Raw genomic sequence first — 12,297 nt, forward strand, 5'->3', positions numbered from 1 at the left:
CAGCTAGCTAGCTGCAACCGAGTGGCTACTACTGGCTAACACCTCTGTCCCGAAGCAAGCACCAGTTAGCCTTGAGCTAGCCTCGAGCTAGGCCCATCTGCCGGCTAGCCGAAGAGGTCTACCAGCGAATTCTTGGGCTACAATACCTCTTTTGCCAATTGGACTGGACCTTTTTTTGCCGACACAGAGCCCTGCCAATCCATCACAACTGGTCTAAATCAGCTACAAGCTAATTTAGCCATTTTTTGCCGCTGCTAGCAGCTTTTACCTTCTGCACAGACACCAGCCCTGTTATTAACCTGGATATTACTCACCAATTTACCAGCATCGGACTGTCTCTCGACAACAACGCCGGATTCCTGCCGTAATCCCTGAGCCACTACTTCTGATCCTCACAGCTAGCTTGCAGCTAGCGCAGCTAGCGCCACTGCCACGAAGCTAGCACCAGTTAGCAAACACAATTCTACAATTCACAACCTCTCTTTTGCCATCGCCATCCGGCTTGGATTCTCTGTCGACACGACCACGTCTGAGCAGACCCCCTCCGTCTGAGCAGACCACCCCCCGGGCTACTAACTTTAAACGCCGCGTGCTAGCTTAGTGGAGGCCTCCCTGCTCCATCTACGGCTGCCCCCTGGACACTATGATCACTTGGCTACATAGCTGATGCCTGCTTGACTGTCCATTAATTCACGGTACTCCATTCTGTTTATTTGTGTTTTATCTGTCGGCTCTGTGCTTTAACTCAGGATCTGTGTGTAGTTAATCCGACCCTCTCTGCCTAGTCGTCGCCATTTTTACCTGTTGTTGCTGTGTTAGACTAGCACCCTGTTATTGCTGCTGTTATCTTACCTGTTGTTTTAGCTAGCTCTCCCAATCAAGACCTGCAATCACTTTATGCCTTATTGTATGTCTCTCTCAAATATCAATATGCCTTGCATACTGTTGTTCAGGCTAGTTATCATTATCATTGTTTTGGTTTGCAATGGACCCCGTAGTTCCACTCTCCGTACCTCTGATACCTCCTTTGTCCCACCCCCCACACATGCGGTGACCTCACCCATTGAGACCAGCATGTCCAGAGATACAACCTCTCTTATCATCACCCAGTGCCTGGGCTTGCCTCCGCTGTACCCGTGCCCCACCATACCCCTGTCTGCACATTATGCCCAGAATCTATTCTACCACGCCCATAAATCTGCTCCTTTTATTCTTTGTCCCCAACGCTCTAGGCGACCAGTTTTGATAGCCTTTAGCCGCACCCTCATCCTACTACTCCTCTGTTCCTCGGGTGATGTGGAGGTAAACCCAGGCCCTGCATGTCCCCAGTCACCCTCATTTGTTGACTTCTGTGATCGAAAAAGCCTTGGCCTCATGCATGTCAACATCAGAAGCCTCCTCCCTAAGTTTGCCTTACTCACCGCTTTAGCACACTCTGCCAACCCTGATGTCCTTGCCGTGTCCGAATCCTGGCTTAGGAAGGCCACCAAAAATTTTGGGATTTCCATACCCAACTATAACACTTTCCGTCAAGATAGAACTGCCAAAGGGGGAGGAGTTGCAATCTACTGCAGAGATAACCTGCAAAGTTCTGTCATACTTTCCAGGTCTATGCCCAAACAGTTCGAACTTCTAATTTAAAAAATTAATCTCTCCAGAAATAAGTCTCTCACTGTTGCCGCCTGCTACCGACCCCCCTCAGCTCCCAGCTGTGCCCTGGACACCATCTGTGAATTGATCGCTCCCCATCTAGCTTCAGAGTTTGTTCTGTTAGGTGACCTAAACTGGGATATGCTTAACACCCCGGCAGTCCTACAATCCAAGCTTGATGCCCTCAATCTCACACAAATCATCAAGGAACCCACCAGGTACAACCCTAAATCCGTAAACATGGGCACCCTAATAGACATTATCCTGACCAACCTGCCCTCCAAATACACCTCTGCTGTCTTCAATCAAGATCTCAGCGATCACTGCCTCATTGCCTGTATCCGCCACGGGTCCGCGGTCAAACGACCACCCCTCATCACTGTCAAACGCTCCCTAAAACACTTCTGCGAGCAGGCCTTTCTAATCGACCTGGCCCGGGTACCCTGGAAGGATATTGACCTCATCCCGTCAGTTGAGGATGCCTGGTCATTCTTTAAAAGTTACTTCCTCACCATATTAGACAAGCATGCTCCGTTCAAAAAATGCAGAACCAAGAACAGATATAGCCCTTGGTTCACTCCAGACCTGACTGCCCTCGACCAGCACAAAAACATCCTGTGGCGAACTGCAATAGCATCGAAGAGCCCCCGCGATATGCAACTGTTCAGGGAAGTCAGGAACCAATACACGCAGTCAGTCAGGAAAGCAAAGGCCAGCTTTTTCAAGCAGAAATTTGCATCCTGTAGCTCTAACTCCAAAAAGTTCTGGGATACTGTAAAGTCCATGGAGAACAAGAGCACCTCCTCCCAGCTGCCCACTGCACTGAGGCTAGGTAACACGGTCACCACCGATAAATCCGTGATAATCGAAGACTTCAACAAGCATTTCTCAATGGCTGGCCATGCCTTCCTCCTGGCGACTCCAACCTTGGCCAACAGCCCCGCCCCCCCCGCTGCTACTCGCCCAAGCCTCCCCAGCTTCTCCTTTACCCATATCCAGATAGCAGATGTTCTGAAAGAGCTGGAAAACCTGGACCCATACAAATCAGCTGGGCTTGACAATCTGGACCCCCTATTTCTGAAACTGTCCGCCGCCATTGTCGCACCCCCTATTACCAGCCTGTTCAACCTCTCCTTCGTATCATCTGAGATCCCCAAGGATTGGAAAGCTGCCGCGGTCATCCCCCTCTTCAAAGGGGGAGACACCCTGGACCCAAACTGTTACAGACCTATATCCATCCTGCCCTGCCTATCTAAGGTCTTCGAAAGCCAAGTCAACAAACAGATCACTGACCATCTCGAATCCCACCGTACCTTCTCCGCTGTGCAATCCGGTTTCCGAGCCGGTCACGGGTGCACCTCAGCCACGCTCAAGGTACTAAACGATATCATAACCGCCATCGATAAAAGACATTACTGTGCAGCCGTCTTCATCGACCTGGCCAAGGCTTTCGACTCTGTCAATCACCATATTCTTATCGGCAGACTCAGTAGCCTCGGTTTTTCTAATGACTGCCTTGCCTGGTTCACCAACTACTTTGCAGACAGAGTTCAGTGTGTCAAATCGGAGGGCATGTTGTCCGGTCCTCTGGCAGTCTCTATGGGGGTACCACAGGGTTCAATTCTCGGGCCGACTCTTTTCTCTGTATACATCAATGATGTTGCTCTTGCTGCGGGCGATTCCCTGATCCACCTCTACGCAGACGACACCATTCTATATACTTCCGGCCCTTCCTTGGACACTGTGCTATCTAACCTCCAAACGAGCTTCAATGCCATACAACACTCCTTCCGTGGCCTCCAACTGCTCTTAAACGCTAGTAAAACCAAATGCATGCTTTTCAACCGTTCGCTGCCTGCACCCGCACGCCCGACTAGCATCACCACCCTGGACGGTTCCGACCTAGAATATGTGGACATCTATAAGTACCTAGGTGTCTGGCTAGACTGCAAACTCTCCTTCCAGACTCATATCAAACATCTCCAATCCAAAATCAAATCAAGAATCGGCTTTCTATTCCGCAACAAAGCCTCCTTCACTCACGCCGCCAAACTTACCCTAGTAAAACTGACTATCCTACCGATCCTCGACTTCGGCGATGTCATCTACAAAATAGCTTCCAACACTCTACTCAGCAAACTGGATGCAGTTTATCACAGTGCCATTCGTTTTGTTACTAAAGCACCTTATACGACCCACCACTGCGACCTGTATGCCCTAGTCGGCTGGCCCTCGCTACATGTTCGTCGTCAGACCCACTGGCTCCAGGTCATCTACAAGGCTATGCTAGGTAAAGTGCCGCCTTATCTCAGTTCACTGGTCACGATGGCTACACCCACCCGCAGCACGCGCTCCAGCAGGTGTATCTCACTGATCATCCCTAAAGCTAAAACCTCATTTGGACGCCTTTCCTTCCAGTTCTCTGCTGCCTGCGACTGGAACGAATTGCAAAAATCTCTGAAGTTGGAGACTTTTATCTCCCTCAACAACTTTAAAAATCTGCTATCCGAGCAGCTAACCGATCGCTGCAGCTGTACATAGTCCATCTGTAAACTACCCACCCAATTTACCTACCTCACCCCCCATACTGCTTTTATTTATTTACTTTTCTGCTCTTTTGCACACCAGTATCTCTTCTTGCACATGATCATCTGATGATTTATCACTCCAGTGTTAATCTGCTAAATTGTAATTATTCGATTTATTGCCTACCTCATGCCTTTTGCACACATTGTATATAGATTCTCTTTTTTTTCTACCATGTTATTGACTTGTTTATTGTTTACTCCATGTGTAACTCTGTGTTGTCTGTTCACACTGCTATGCTTTATCTTGGCCAGGTCGCAGTTGCAAATGAGAACTTGTTCTCAACTAGCCTACCTGGTTAAATAAAGGTGAAATAAAAAATAAAAAATAAAAAAAAAGAGCAACTCCAACAAGTTACTATAGACAGCTATGGAGCAGGTTTTCTGTTAGGAAATTGTGGCACCAGACATTTTAAAAAGGCAGTATTTTAATTTACCTGACATTTGGACCCATAGGCATTGGGTGTGTAACCTGATTAGGGTGTCCACCCATGGTGCTCAGAATGATAACAATCACATTTAAAATATGGTCATTCATATTAACAGAACATGCAAGTCGAGGACGCAACGATGTCCGGTCCTTCTTACCAAATTTTGAAGATAGAATAACTGTCCACATGTACTTTTCCTCAGCCAACAAGACAAGTAATGAGCAGCAAAAGCACTAGCTTATGTCAATCTACTATCCCCCATTGTTTAAAAGTTTACCTATTCTATTGGTCAGCTTGTCGAGAAAGAAATAGCCAATTCCAAACAGACTCTCAGACAGTTTCCTTGCCGAGACAATAAGACAGTGGCAGAATAAATTCAACCACACCTTGTGCTGTGGACAATAAAAAGGCCACTTTAAGGTGAGTATATTTCGGTGTGTAATAAAGGCCTTTTGTGGGGAAAAACTCATTTTGATTGGCTGGGCCTGGCTGCCAAGTGGGTGAGCCTATGCCCTCCCAGACCCACCCATGGCTGCACCTCTGCCAAGTCATGTGAAATACATAGATTAGGGCGTAATTAATTTTTTTATCAATAAAATATTTGAAATTGCATTTTGCGTTCATATTTCAGTTCAGTATATTTAATACGACTTGTAATTCCATCAATTACTAGGCTAAAAAGCATTATTTCTTCTCTAGGACAATTGGCCAGTGCAAATCTTATTTAAAAATCGGCTTTTCAATTATATTTTTTGACCAAAAGCCGGCTTTCACCGCCTAAGGAAAACCCTGATATGGAAATAAAAATGTAAACAATTATATTTTTTTTGTGCGAGCGAGAGAGAGAGCGAATGACTGAGAGTGTTGTCACATGCGAGAACACAAAGGGTGTCGACTTGACAGTGAAATGCTTGCTTACAAGCCCTCCCAACGATGCAGAGCAAAAAAATTATCAAGCGTAAAACAGTAACACAAGTAATAAAATACACAATAATGTAGCTGAACTCAGCAAAAAAAAATAATGTTCTCTCACTGTCAACTGCGTTTATTTTCAGAAAACTTAACATGTGTAAAAATGTATATGAACATAACAAGATTCAACAACTGAGCCATAAATTGAACAAGTTCCACAGACATGTGACTAACAGAAATTGAATAATGTGTCCCTGAACAAAGGGGGGGTCAACATCAAAAGTAACAGTCAATGTAGCTGGTGGCCACACCAGATACTAAGTACTGCAGTGCATCTCCTCATGGACTGCACCAGATTTGCCAGTTCTTGCTGTGAGATGTTACCCCACTCTTCCACCAGGGCACCTGCAAGTTCCGAACATTTCTGGGGGGAATGGCCCTGGCCCCCACCCTCCGATCCAACAGGTCCCCAATGTGCTCAATGGGATTGCGATCCGGGCTCTTCGCTGGCCATGGCAGAACACTGACATTCCTGTCTTGCAGGAAATCACGCACAGAACGAGCAGTATGGCTGGTAGCATTGTCATGCTGGAGGGTCATGTCAGGATGAGCCTGCAGGAAGGGTAACACATGAGGGAAGAGGATGTCTTCCCTGTAACGCACAGCATTGAGATTGCCTGCAATGACAATAAGCTCAGTCCGATGATGCTGTGACACACCGTCCCAGACCATGACGGACCCTCCATCTCCAAATCGATCCCGCTCCAGAGTACAGACCTCGGTGTAACGCTCATTCCTTCGACGATAAACGCAAATCTGACTATCACCCCTGGTGAGACAAAACCACGACTCGTCAGTGAAGAGCACTTTTTGCCAGTCCTGTCTGGTCCAGCGACAGTGGGTTTGTGCCCATAGGCGATGTTGTTGCCGGTGATGTCTGGTGAGGACCTGCCTTACAACAGGCCTACAAGCCCTCAGTCCAGCCTCTCTCAGCCTATTCCGGACAGTCTGAGCACTGATGGAGGGATTGTACGTTCCTGGTGTAACTCGAGCAGTTGTTGTTGCCATCCTGTAACTATCCTGCAGGTGTGTTCAGATGTATCGATCCTGTGCAGGTGTTGTTACACGTGGTCTGCCACTGTGAGGACGATCAGCTGTCCGTCCTGTCTCCATGTAGCACTGTCTTAGGCGTCTCACAGTACGGACATTGCAGTTTATTGCCCTGGCCACATCTGCAGTCCTCATGCCTCCTTGCAGCATGCCTAAGGCACGTTCACGCAGATAAGCAGGGACCCTGGGCATCTTCATTTCGGTGTTTTTCAGAGTCAGTAGAAAGGCCTCTTTAGTGTCCTAAGTTTTCATAACTGTGACCTTAATTGCCTACCGTCTGAGGAAAAGGGATGCTTCTTTATTTGCTGAGCTTATATACAGGGAGTACCAGAACCATATTAATTTGCAGGGGTACGAGTTATTTGAGGTAGATATATACATGAAGGCAGGGTAAAGTGACTAGGCATCAGGATAGATAATGGTAAGACTAAAATAAAGAACAGTCACAGCAGAATATGATGTGTAAAAGTGTGCGTGGGTGTATATGTGTTTGTGTTGTGTCGGTATGCGTGCATATGTAGTGTATGTGAATGTGTGTGGGTTGTGTGCGCGCGAGTGTGTAAATAGTGTGTATAGTCTGAGTGTCCGTGCAAGATAGGGTCAGTGCAGATAGTCCGGGTAGCCATTTAATTAACTATTTAGCTTTCTCATGGCTATTTAGCAGTGTTATGGCTTGGGAGTAGAAGCTGTCTCGGAGCCTGTTGGTACGAGAGCTAGTGCTCCGATACCATTTGCCGGAAGGTAGTAGAGTTAATAGTCCGTTTATGGCAGGGGTTCCCAAACGTTTTTGGCCCGCAACCCCATTTTGATATCATCTGACAAAGGTGATGTAATGTAATCAATAGCCAATGTTTACTTTTTTAAATTTGGGCAATGACAGTCTATTACAAATCAGTGTGACAGTACTTTTGACAGAAGGAATTATGGTTTGAAGTGACAAATGCCTCTGAAAGGTATTGGGAAGTTGGAAAGCAGTAGCGGAACGTGGGTAAAATCACTGAGGAAACCAGAAAAAAAGGCCATATTACAACCTTTGTTGTGATAATTGCGTTGTTTGCTCTATAACCTGTTAGTTCATATGCCTTGCCAATGCCTTGCCTGAGACAATAAGAAAACACAATGGCAGAAAAAATTCAACCACACCTTCGTTTCATCCCAAAACCGGAGAGCAACATCTGTCCGGTGAAGTCAGCAAAGCATATGGCATGTAACAAACAGTTACATGACCTACAGCATGGTCAAGCAAGTTAATATTTACAAAATTTTCAGACTACTAACCAACTATTGATTTAGAACCACGGAGTTACCGCAAGTCGCAAAGAAAACAGGAGCTACCTCAACTACTCCAGACCCCTTGACTTTTTCCACATTTGTTACATTACAGCCTTATTCTAAAATTGATTAAATTACATTTTCCCTCATAAATCTACACACAATACCCATAATGACAAAGTAAAAACAGTTTTATAAATATCAGCTACAGCGCCTTCGGAAAGTATTCAGACCCGTTGACTTTTTCCACATTTTGTGACATTAGCCTTATTCTAAAATGGAATAAATAAAAAATCCTCAATCTACACACAATACCCCATAATGACAAAGCGAAAAAAGGTTTTTAGAAATGTTTGCTAATTTATAAAACATGTTTCCATTTCTACAGATTGATTGAGTCCACCTGTGGTAAAGTCAATTGACTGGATATGATTTGGAAAGGGACACACCTGTCTATAAGGTCTCACAGTTGACAGTGCATGTCAGAGCAAAAACCAAGCCATGAGGTTGAAGGAATTGTCCGTAGATCTCCGAGACAGGATTGTGTCGAGGCACAGATCTGGGGAAGGGTACAAAAATAGTTTTGCAGCATTGAAGGTCCCGAAGAACACAGCGACCTCCATAATTCTAAAATTGAACAAGTTTGGAACCACCAAGAATCTTCTTAGAGCTGGCAGCCCAGCCAAACTCGAGCAAATAGGGGAGAAGGGGCTTGGTCAGGGAGGTGACCAAGAACCCGATGGTCACTCTGACAAAGCTCCAGAGTTCCTCTGTGGTGATGGGAGAACCTTACAGAAGGACAACAATCTCTGCAGCACTCAGCCAATCAGGCCTTTATGGTAGAGTGGCCAGATGGAAGCCACTTCTCAGTAAAAGGCACATGACATCCCACTTGGAGTTTGCCAAAAGGCACCTAAAGGACTCTCAGACCATGAGAAACAAGATTCTCTAGTCTGATGAAACCAAGATTGAACTCTTTGGCCTGAATGCAAAGCGTCACGTCTGGAGGAAACCTGACACCATCCCTACGGTTGAAGCATGGTGGTTGCAGCATCATGCTGTGGGGATAGTTTTCAGCGGCATGGACTGGGAGACTAGTCAGGATCGAGGGAAAAACGAACAAAGCAAAGTACAGAGAAATAAATCCTTGTGAAAACATGCTCCACCTTCCAACAGGACAGCGACCCTAAGCACATAGCCAAGACAACGCAGGAGTGGCTTTGGGAGAAATCTCAATGTCCTTGAGGGGCCCAGCCAGAGCCCAGACTTGAACCAGATCGAACATCTCTGGAGAAACCTGAAAATAGATGTGCAGCGACGCTCCCCATCCAACCTGACAGTTCTTGAGAGGATCTGCTGAGAAGAATGGGAGAAACTCCCATAATACAGGTGTGCCAAGCTTGTAGATTCATACCCAAGAAGACTCAAGGCTGTAATCGCTGCCAAAGGTGCTTCAACAAAAAGTACTGAGTAAAGGGTCAGAATACTTATGTAAATGTGATTTCAATTTTCATTAGTAATACATTTGCAAAACCTTTGTTATTATTGGATATTGTGTGTAGATTGATGAGCAGGGAAAAAAGTATTGAATCCATTTTAGAATAAGGCTGTAGCGTAACAAAATGTGGAAAAAGTAAAGGGGTCTGATAACGTTCTGAATGCACTGTATACATAATCAAAATCACCTATGCTTAGTCTAATACAGTGACAACTAAAAGATACCAAACATAATTTAGTCCAATCAAAATAAGCTAAATATGTGGCTTTCCTTGGGTCTGATGTATGGGTGTGTGTGTGTGTTCGTGCAAGTAGAAAAAAACATGTTGGCTCACCCTAGTTGTAAAGAAACGCCAATGCCATCCTCTCTTTCATGTTGACGAAAGGGTCTATAACTGTCATACAGTAAACGCTTTTAGTTTTTGTTGTCCTAGGCTACCTGGCTAAATTGCTTGCTCGCTAGCCTAACTTCCTTTCATGGGCAACGATGAGCCAGCTAGTTAACATTAGCCCACTACATATTGAACTTCCATCCTCTCAGGCCAGGGGCACAATGTATGAAGTTATGGTTGGAACAGAATCCCTGTTATAATCATTGGCCAGTACAGAGAACGAAGAAAAATGACAAGTTTAAATCCCTATCTCAATCCATGGCTAATTTAGGAAAGGGACAATTTTAGCTAGCTAGCCACCGGAGGACGACACAACAAGATTCAACAATTCACGTTGTTTCTGTCAATTACGTTTTGCTTTTGATGTAATTGGTTTGAAGCCAAATCCAAACTGGTTTCCCTTGACACTTTTTCTTGGTGAGCCAGGACCATTCACAGTTGTGCTCACTCAGTTTAGATCAACAGTGATTGACTATTATTTATACATATTTTTTTTTAATCATGGGATGCCAAACGCTCGCTGGCTTTCCTTGCATTCAACAAGACAGACAGCTTCAGATAGATGGGCTACACATACAGAGACAGAGGGGGCGCTGTTTCGCTCGCTCGGATGTGTTCTCCAGTGAGATATATTCAGCCTCTTGCGACTTGAAGGAAAATTATGAAACACAGACGACAAATAAATTATTCTACATGTTTTTTGGGGGGGAACCTTGCTTCCCTTGGCATCCATTAATACATACCACTGTTCAGATCATCATCAGGCAATCATTTTGAATGATATTCTGTGTAGAAAATAACATTGTGTAGAAAGGTCGCCAATTTGAATCCTGGAGCCGACTAGGTAAAACATATGTGCCCTTGTGCAAAGCACCTAACCCTAATTGCTCCTTTAAGTCGCTCTGGATAAGAGCATCTGCAAATTACTAAAATGTATAGTATGTATGTGTGTGTGTGTGTGTGTTGGTGTGTATGTGAGATAGAGAGACCAAAACTGAGAATGTATATGTGTGTCACTGTGATAGAGAGAATGCATTTGTCACATAGAAAATTTGTATTGTCAAAAGGATTGTGTGTGTAAGAATGGATGTGATGTGCATGACAGAAAATGTGTCCGTGTGTGTGTGCGCCAGTGAGGCAGGCAGGCAGCGAGGGGCCAAGCGGACTGGGCTTCACACGAATACCTGACGCAGCAGAATCCCCATAAAGTGAACGACCTTGCCGGAGGACAGTGCATCTGCTCCTCCGACATCACCCCATGCCATGCCAGGGACACAGAATCTCAATACACACTGGATGTCTGGATTAACACCACTGGAAGTACAGAGGGTGAGGGGAGGTGTCCATCGAAGAATGGGACGATCAAAGAAATTAAAATCTCTGCAGATGACTTTGGGAGTACATTGCATTTTGGATCATTAAATATGCAGTGGCCACGCGAAGGCACACATGTTACTCTTTAGGAAAATCAAAATCAATACTTGGATAATACCCTCAGTTGAAAGAACGTAACACAGTATATTCATAGGGATTGAGAAAGAACTGTGTCAGATGATATTTAGTTGACATCCCTGGTAATACAGTAGGCATATATATATATATATATATATTCATAGGGAAAGAAGTGTTAGAAAACGTAGAAACCATCTGATTCGCAATTACCTCTGTCTCAAGTAAGAACCAACTTTATCTCTGATGTTGTCATCTTTAGTTGACGTCCCTGCTAACACAGTAGGCCTTTGCAGAGCAATAGTAAAGGCATCTTTTTGTAAGCACCAACTCCGGCATGGCTCATTGGTCAAAACCTATGGGTAAAGGAATGTTTTTTTTGGAGGGTTATTGGATAAACTCTGATCAGCTCACGTCACTTTTTGTGAATTCTGAAGTCTCTATATGTAATCAAAACAAGCACAGACTTCAGAATTCATAAAGGTCATGTTAACTGACTGATATCTCATTGAACAAAACGTATAAGATCTCCTAAGCTTGTGTTAACCACAGACCTTATTTTTGGCGTTTATCCCAAAACTCCATTCTTTCCACATTAATTTCCCCCATAGGAATGGCTGAGCGAACCAGAGGTAACTAATTACCATTCTTTTAGGACTACAAACTGGCGAGCTCTATACCCATAGAGAGAAGTGTTTTGAAGCGCAGAAACTTCTGGTTTGTAATGACCACCAGTCACTGTCTCAAGTAAGAACGACTTTCTCTGAGATTGTCATCTTCAGTAGATGTCCCTGGCATTTAATTGTGTCCGATGAGCCAATTCTCCCCTCCACTCCACTCTTGCCCTCTATCCAGCCGGCAATTAGTCAGACCTGACATTTGCATTACGATACCCGCCGTTTACCATTTAATGAGAAGGCAATCACGCTACGGTTGGGCTAATTGAGTGACTCAAAACTGATCCATACAACCTTTTGTACATTTCCGGCCTACTCACCG

At 44.9% G+C, this 12,297-nt stretch overlaps 1 protein-coding gene across 1 annotated transcript in view; it reads right to left on the reverse strand.

Moving 5' to 3' along the window:
• Positions 1-12,297, reverse strand: part of LOC139537578 (rho GTPase-activating protein 32-like) — a 263,274-nt gene that overhangs the window by 145,750 nt on the left and 105,227 nt on the right. The window lies entirely within an intron of this gene.

This window comes from Salvelinus alpinus, chromosome 13 (genome assembly GCF_045679555.1).
Source record: "Salvelinus alpinus chromosome 13, SLU_Salpinus.1, whole genome shotgun sequence".
Lineage (NCBI taxonomy): Eukaryota > Metazoa > Chordata > Actinopteri > Salmoniformes > Salmonidae > Salvelinus > Salvelinus alpinus.